Raw genomic sequence first — 8379 nt, forward strand, 5'->3', positions numbered from 1 at the left:
GTCCTGGTAAGAATCAAAATGGGATTGGAATAATTAGAAGTCAAATTACTGTTCTAAGTCAGTTAAATTATATGTTTATAATTGAAGTAGAGGGATCAAAAGTTGAAAAAAGGTTTGTTATCACTTTCAATTTAAGGTTTTTTTCTTAATATTGGTGCTATCTAAGGAAGGATGAAGCGTATTTGAATTAAAATATATAATAGATGCAAATAGAAGATAACATAGAGAAAATATAATAAATAATATGAGTCATTTTAGGGGAGATATTTGTGGGATAGAAAAATACTATTGAGTAGTAATTTAAGCTTGACATGCTCACGTTATAATTTAACTAATTTTTCCATTGGAAGTAATTGTTATTTTACTATCTTTTGGTTTAAGAGACCATTGCTTACTTTCAGCCATCCAATGAGAGTTCTTGTACTATTTTTGTTATTCAGTTAATAAATACTGAATGAGGGCAGGCTTCAACAACGATTGGCATGAAACTGTGATTTGCACCACAAATTTATGAGCATTGGCCGAAGAATAAGCATGTGCGTGTAATATTGGCTGCTACTTGATTTAAACGTCCTGGGGTAGCGTCTGCTTTAATACCAAAGGCGGGCATAGCTCTGAGTGAAGAACATCGGCAGCGATAATTAAGATACGAATGTCAATATTAATAGGTAATACAATACGGTTATCTACATCTAGTAGACGAAATGAACTAGGGGTTATCTAATTGATAGGAATTATATAAGAATCAAATTCTTTTAAAGAGAAGTCAGAATATTCATAGCTTCAGTATCATTGGTGCCCAATTGTTTTGAGAGTGATTGCTGGTTGATGAATTTCGTCTAGTAAATATAGGAGTCGTAAGGATGGGAGGGCGATAAAGATTAGTGTAATAGCCGGCAGAATTGTTCAAATAGTCTCTAGGGTTTGCCCTTCTAATAGGTTGCGATTAATGTATGTGTTTGGTAGAAGGGAGGCTAGTAAATAGCCTACAAGAACTGTAATTATAGTTACAATGAGTATTGTATGATCATGAAAGAATACTATTTGTTCTATTACTGGCGATGCTGCGTCTTGGAGACCTAGTTGATTTCAAATGGCCATTTCTAAAGAAGATGGTTATTCTTATGTTTGGGGCTTAGGCCCAATGCACTTATCTGCCACCTTAGAAGTTTGTTAGTAAGGGAAGTTCTGCATAACTATGTCCTGCAGGCGGTAAGTTCTGGAATCATTCTAAAGATGTTTGTTGATCTGAGGTCGAGCTCTTGCAAAGACTTCTCATATAATAATTACAAGTACTATGACGGCAACGAAGGAGAGGAATGAACCAATACTTGATACTATATTTCATGTAGTGTAAGCATCGGGATAATCTGAATACCGACGAGGCATTCCTCTTAAACCTAAAAAAATGTTCAGGAAAAAATGTGATGTTTACTCCTATAAATATTATTAAGAATTGAATTTTTAGCCATGTAGGATTTATCGTTGTTCCTCTAAATAAAGGGAATCAATGAATAAGCCCTGCTATGATAGCAAATACAGCACCCATAGTTAGAACATAATGGAAATGTGCTACCCGTAATAAGTGTCATGGAGAACAATATCTAAGGATGAATTTGCTAATACGACCCCCGTGAGTCCTCCAACAGTAAACAGGAAAATGAAACCTAAAGTTCATAAGATTGAAGGGGAATAAGTTATTTGTGCTCCATGAAGTGTGGCAATTCATCTAAATACCTTAATTCCTGTGGGAACGGCGATGATTATAGTGGCTGCGGTAAAGTAAGCGCGAGTATCAACGTCTATACCAACAGTGAATATATGATGAGCCCAAACAATAAATCCTAGGAATCCGATTGCTAGTATTGCATAAATTATTCCTAAAACACCAAAAGTTTCCTTTTTACCACTTTCTTGGGTTACAATATGTGAAATTATACCAAATCCTGGAAGAATTCAAATATAAACTTCAGGGTGACCAAAGAATCAAAATAGGTGTTGATATAAAATTGGGTCTCCCCCTCCTGAAGGGTCGAAGAAGGAGGTATTAAGATTTCGGTCAGTTAGAAGTATTGTAATAGCTCCTGCCAATACTGGAAGAGATAAAAGAAGTAGTACAGCAGTGATTACTACAGATCAAACAAACAATGGCATTCGTTCTAAAGTTATTCCGGGAGTTCGTATATTAATTACGGTTGTAATAAAATTTACGGCCCCGAGAATTGAGGATACACCAGCTAGATGGAGGGAGAAAATAGAAAGACCGACAGAGGCTCCGGCGTGAGCAATGGCTCTGGAGAGAGGAGGATACACAGTTCATCCAGTTCCTGCACCACTTTCTATAAATACAATTCTTCCCGTTAATAGTAGAGTTAGTTAGGGCGGTAGTAATCAGAATCTTATGTTGTTTAGGCGGGGCAATGCTATGTCGGGCGCTCCTAGTATTAAAGGGACTAATCAATTACCAAAGCCGCCAATTATAATTGACATAACTATAAAGAAAATCATAATGAAAGCATGAGCAGTAACAATTACGTTATAAATTTGGTCATCACCAATTAAGCTACCTGGTCGACCAAGTTCTGCTCGAATAAGAAGACTTAGTGATGTTCCTACTATCCCTGCTCAAGCCCCAAAGATCAAGTATATTGTACCAATGTCTTTATGATTTGTAGAAAATAATCAACGTTGCAATTGAAATTAATAGGATGGCCCAAGTATTAGGTGATAGATTGTAAATCTATTTATGGTTAATAAGCCTCCTATTAGGTTTTATAGTCAATATTTATGATATCGGACTGCAGTTCCGGAGTAGTAGTTAATATATTAAGACCTAAAAGAATGACTTTTATTTATAGCTTTGAAGGCCATTAGTTTCTTTTTAACTTAAAATCTTTGCTTAAAGGATGTTGGCAGTTAAAGGTAAAATGATTATGCCTCTTAATGAAATAATAATGAATATTGATCTAATTGATGTTTCTTGGCTTTTTTTCATTAAGGATGTTCATGTTTGATTATGATGATTAATAATGAAGGCAGCATAAGCAATTCGCATATAATAGAAAAGGGTAATTAGTGCTGTTATTACTATTAGGGTGAGAATAATAAATGATATTTGTTCAGCAGTTTTTAAAATGATGATTCATTTAGGTAAAAATCCCAAGAATGGTGGAAGGCCCCCTAAAGATAAAAGACTGGTAAAGATAGCTAATTTTGTTGTTACAATAATTTTATTAGAAAAAGTTTGATTAATGTGAAATATTTTGTTTATTGCGAAAAGAGTGACTGCTATTATTGAAAGCAAGGCGTAAAATAGAAAGTAGAGGGATCATGCTATGTCACTTAATAGAAGGGCTATAAGTATTCAGCCAGTGTGATTAATAGATGAAAATGCTATGATTTTACGTAGTGATGTTTGATTTAAACCTCCGATTGAACCTACCACTAAAGATAGAATTAAGGTTAGGTAAATTAGATTTGTGGGCTTTAATCTGTAGGAAAGTAGGCCAAGGGGTGCTAATTTTTGCCATGTTATTAAAATAATGCAGTCTGTTCAGAGTATAGTCTCTATTAGTTCGGGCATTCAGAAGTGAAGAGGGGCGGCTCCTATTTTAAAAAGTAAGGAAATAGTTATCAAATAATATGCAGTTTGCAGTCCTATGTAACGTAAAATAATTGCTATTAGAAGTAAGGATCTTGCAATAGCTTGTACTAAAAAATATTTTAAAGCAGATTCGGTGTGACGTTGATTGTTGGTCTTTGAAATCAGGGGGATGAATGATAGGAGATTAATTTCAAGACCAATTCAAGTACCAAATCATGATGAGAAAGTTAGGGAATTAAGAGTTCCTAACACAAGTGTTGTAGAGAATAAAAGAGTTTTAGGGTTAGTGAGCATTAGAAAAAGAAGAGTAATCTTCATATGCGGGGTATGAGCCCACTAGCTTATCTTAGCTTATCTTTCTACACTTTAGTGTACGGTGCACGTTGATTTTTGATGTCAAAGGTGAAAGTTTAATTCTTTTAGGTGTAATAAGAGTATATCGAAATACTTGATTTATCCTATCACGATAATCCTTTAATCAGGCATCTTATTATTTAATAATTATTTATAATGGTATATGAGAATTTAAGAGTGTGGTGAGGCATTTAATAGACGTTCGACTTTGGCTACACACATGTTAGTCCACACAGGAGGAAAACCTCACACGTGCCAGTAGTGTGGTACGGCATTTACTCGTCATTCATATTTGGTTGTCGAGGTCCAGTTAGGCTGCACACATGTTAATCCTCAGAGGAACAAAATATCACACATGCTACGAGTGTGACGGCGAATTTAAATATCGTTTAAGTTTGGTTACACACATGTTAATCCATACAGAAAAAAGAGGTCACGTATGCTAAGAGTGTGGTTAGAAGTTTAATCGAAGTTCAACTCTGGCTACACATGTTAATATGCATTAATATGCCCTGAGTGTGGTATGTCATTTGATAAACGTTGAAGTTTGGCTAGAGAAGTGTTAACCCACACAGGAGTAAAACATCACACATGTCAAGAGTGTGGTAAGGCATTTAATCTACGTTCGAAATTGGCTACACACATGTGAATCCAAACAGTAGCAAAATCTCACCTTGCAAAAATCCTGGAATATAATTTTTTCAACGTTCATACGTGTTCAGCCACACAGGATCAAAACCTGACACGTGAGAGGTGTGGAAGACGATATAGTCTACGCTCAAACGTTGAAACGCAGTTGAACACAAGTCAGTCACCAAAGAGATGCAAAGATCTTAGCAAGGCGTTTACTCAAGGTTCACATATTGCAAAGTAAATGATAATCGACAAAGGAGAAAAATCTCACACGTGCGGAGAGTTTATATGAGATGTCGCATTTTGTTGGAGGAATAGAGATGATATAATCTGTCGCCGTCGGTAGATGAGAGTTACTGCCCGTAAAGGTCACGTGCTACAACATGAGTAAATCAACGTATGAATAAACTGCAGCAGGTACACGCTGTTATACTCACCTTTTGCGCGTGATTAGCGTGTGATAATCTGTTATGGTAGTTCAGTGCACAAACACAACTTACCTTGTTATAAATTAATGACTGTTTGTTGTAATAAACTATGTACATTCCTCTACACATTTGATTTATTGGAATTACGTAGTTAGCTTACACACGTGCATGCTCTATGAACTACTTGCACACTGTTCCCACTGTCACAAAAGTTTTACTCACAATCTTTACACTACTATATATTTGACAGACTATATATCTGACACAATCTACGTTGTCTATATTTACTTTTCACAATAACACAGCCTTCGTTATAGCCCGGGGAACTTAATACTTTCAGTTTGCCTTTTTGCACATCAGTCGGCCGAAAACACCTACCATTCCTCTCTTCTTCTTCTTCTTCTTTTCTACCCGGTTAGTTTTTATTCTCTTGATACCGACTGAGTATTGTCCTCACCTACGGGTGTAAACGTACTGCGACAAATGGTGCCCAGCGGGGCTATTCCACGATGATCAATAAATCCTTGTGGATTCGAACCCACACTCCTTACTGTGGATAAACATCTTTCAATATCTTTACTTTAGTGATACCCTGTATGAAACATAATTAAATACTGCTAAACTAAGACATGAACATACAAACTTAAACGAACAAAAAACAAAGAAAAGACAAGCAAGGTACACGAAAAATCACTAATAACACACTTTACATACAACTTATTACTTTCTGGACTGTCCGAACAATTACTATTTACACACGTCCATTGTGGTTCTGCTCACTCCGCTCCAACCATTTCCTTTTAACTTCTGGGGTTGGGTTCCAAATTTTCACATTGTCCATGGATTCAAGTGGTAACGTTTGTCCATTCTGTGGATCTTCCAGAAGAAGAACTTTATCATTTAAAATATCTCTACATATATAAGGACCTTTGAAAATGTTGAAGAATTTCTTGATCTTCAATTGAGGTAAGTTGCTTAAGTTATGCTGCCGGACAAAAACAAGGTCTCCTCTATGGACTATGGGTCTATGCTTTTGCTGGCTGTTATGGCGATCGTTGTCCCGGTTTATCTTATACTTCTTTTTCATGCTGGCCATTAATAACTTTCCTTTCCAGTCTCTCTGATACACTTCGTGATCAATAATCTGGTCTTGCATTCCGAAGTAGCGATTGGCTACTGCATTATCATCTATATTCAGCATCAGGGCAGCTGGCGACGTCCCCAGTGAACTAGAAATCGCATGGTTCATCAGCCTGACGCACTGTTGGAGATGATAATACCACTTGTCATGATGGCTGCTACACAAGTTTCGTATCAACTTAACCAGGTCTCCGTGGTTCCTTTCACCGTAGTTACTTTGGGGATGGTATCTAGTGGTATAGTGAACTTTGATGTTCCATTGGTCCATTCTATCTACGAATTTCTTGCTTTTGAATGCCATGCCATTATCACATACTACTGCTTCAGGGATATCTAAATGTTTAAAGTAATCTTCCAGACTACGTAGGACTGCGTTCGTGTTTGCATTTCTAACTGGATAAGTTACCAAATAACCTGTGAATCCTTCTGTTACAGTTAGAACGTATTTATAGCCATTATAACTTGTAGGCCAAGGACCTAAGAAATCTAAACAAATCCACTGTCGCACTCTGTCAGGGTGCATGGGTTTCAACAAACGAGCCGTAGGGTGATAGTCAGGTTTTATCCTCATGCAATGATCACAATTAGCTATATGGTTCTTCACGTCAACTCTGCAACTCTTCCAGTAGAACGATTCTTGGATTTTGGCCAATGTTCTATCAAATCCCCAATGTCCAGCGTTATCATGGTATGCCTTCACTACACATGGCACCAACACCTTAGGTATGCATATTCTCCACTTGTCAGGAAAGTGATAGTCCTTTATCCTTAGTATTCCATGGTCGATTTGATAGTGTTCTTTATATCTCCTGAGTTTATCTTCTGAGTCGTTGTGTCCTTCCAAAGCCTGAATAATAGGTAAGAGTCGTTCATCCTTTCTCTGTGCCTCCTGTAGTTCACGTGGTTTGACTGCAAGAACTTCATTTCTAAACGTCTGGTATGTACGGATGTGGTATTTTTGTTCATCTTTGGCTGCTACTCGGGAGAGAGCATCTAGTCCTATATTGTGTGTCCCTTTCACATGAACAACTTCATAATCATATTGCTGCAGTTCCACGCTCCATCTGAGCAACCTCGAGTTCCATTTCTTAGCATTTCTTAACCAGGACAAGGCTTGGTTGTCACATAAAATTTTGAATTTATGTCCTAGCAGTAATTTGGACCACTTTCGAACTGCAAATATTATTGCTAGGCATTCAAGTTCCGAAGAGCAGTAATTCTTCTCAGCCGGTGTTAGTGTACGACTAGCATAGTGTATCACTTTCATTTTCCCACTCTGAACCTGTTGGAGGGATGCTGCTAGCGAAACATGTGAAGCATCAGTTCTAATAATAAATTCACTATTCAAATCAGGATGGGCTAACATGACATCTTCGCCTACCATCTGCTTCAACTTCTCGAAAGACTGCTCACATTCTTCATTCCATCTCCATTTCTTGCCCTTCTTCAGGAGAGTGTACAGAGGTGCGGCTACTTTAGCTAAATTCTCTAGGAACCGATGTTGGTACTGCAGGAACCCCAAGAAGCGTTGTAACATCTTTATACTGGTGGGCCGAGGATATTGAAGTATTGGCTTGATGGCTTCCGGATCCTTCTTGATCCCTTTCGGTGTTACAACATACCCTAGGAAACGCCTAACCATTCGACAAAAACTTGATTTCCTTAAGTTCAGGTTGAGATTGGCTTCACGAATAGCTTGGAATAATATCCTGAGGTGTTTTAGATGTTCATCGAAGCTGTCGTCTGCAATTTGAAGGTCATCTATATACCTGACAAACGATGAACCAAGTTGTTGGATCGGTAGCACGTGTTGCAAAGCCAAAGCCAGAGCCGATGATCCATTAATATAACCGTAGGGTACGACGGTAAATTCCCAATTTTCACCTTCGAAATTGAAAGCGGTAAACTGTCTGGACTCGGGATGTAATGGTATCCCATGGTAACTTTGGACGAGATCAATTTGTGTTTGGTAGGGCTTATACTGAATCTTAGCAAATATATCTTCGATAGGCTCCGCTTTAATAGGTTTCAACGATACGTGCTTGTTCACTTCACGGAGGTCTAAGCACATTCTTATATTGTCCGTTCCCTTCTTTGGGACGACAAGGATCGGATTGCAATGTATAGACTCACTGGGCTGGATTAACCCTGCTGCGAAAACTTTCTGTATCTCTTGTCTAATCTGTGGGCGATACTTCAAAGGGATGGGATATTGCCGGC

The sequence above is a fragment of the Thermobia domestica genome, chromosome 18, assembly GCF_964235325.1.
Source record: "Thermobia domestica chromosome 18, izTheDome1.hap1.1, whole genome shotgun sequence".
In the NCBI taxonomy this organism is placed as follows: domain Eukaryota; kingdom Metazoa; phylum Arthropoda; class Insecta; order Zygentoma; family Lepismatidae; genus Thermobia; species Thermobia domestica.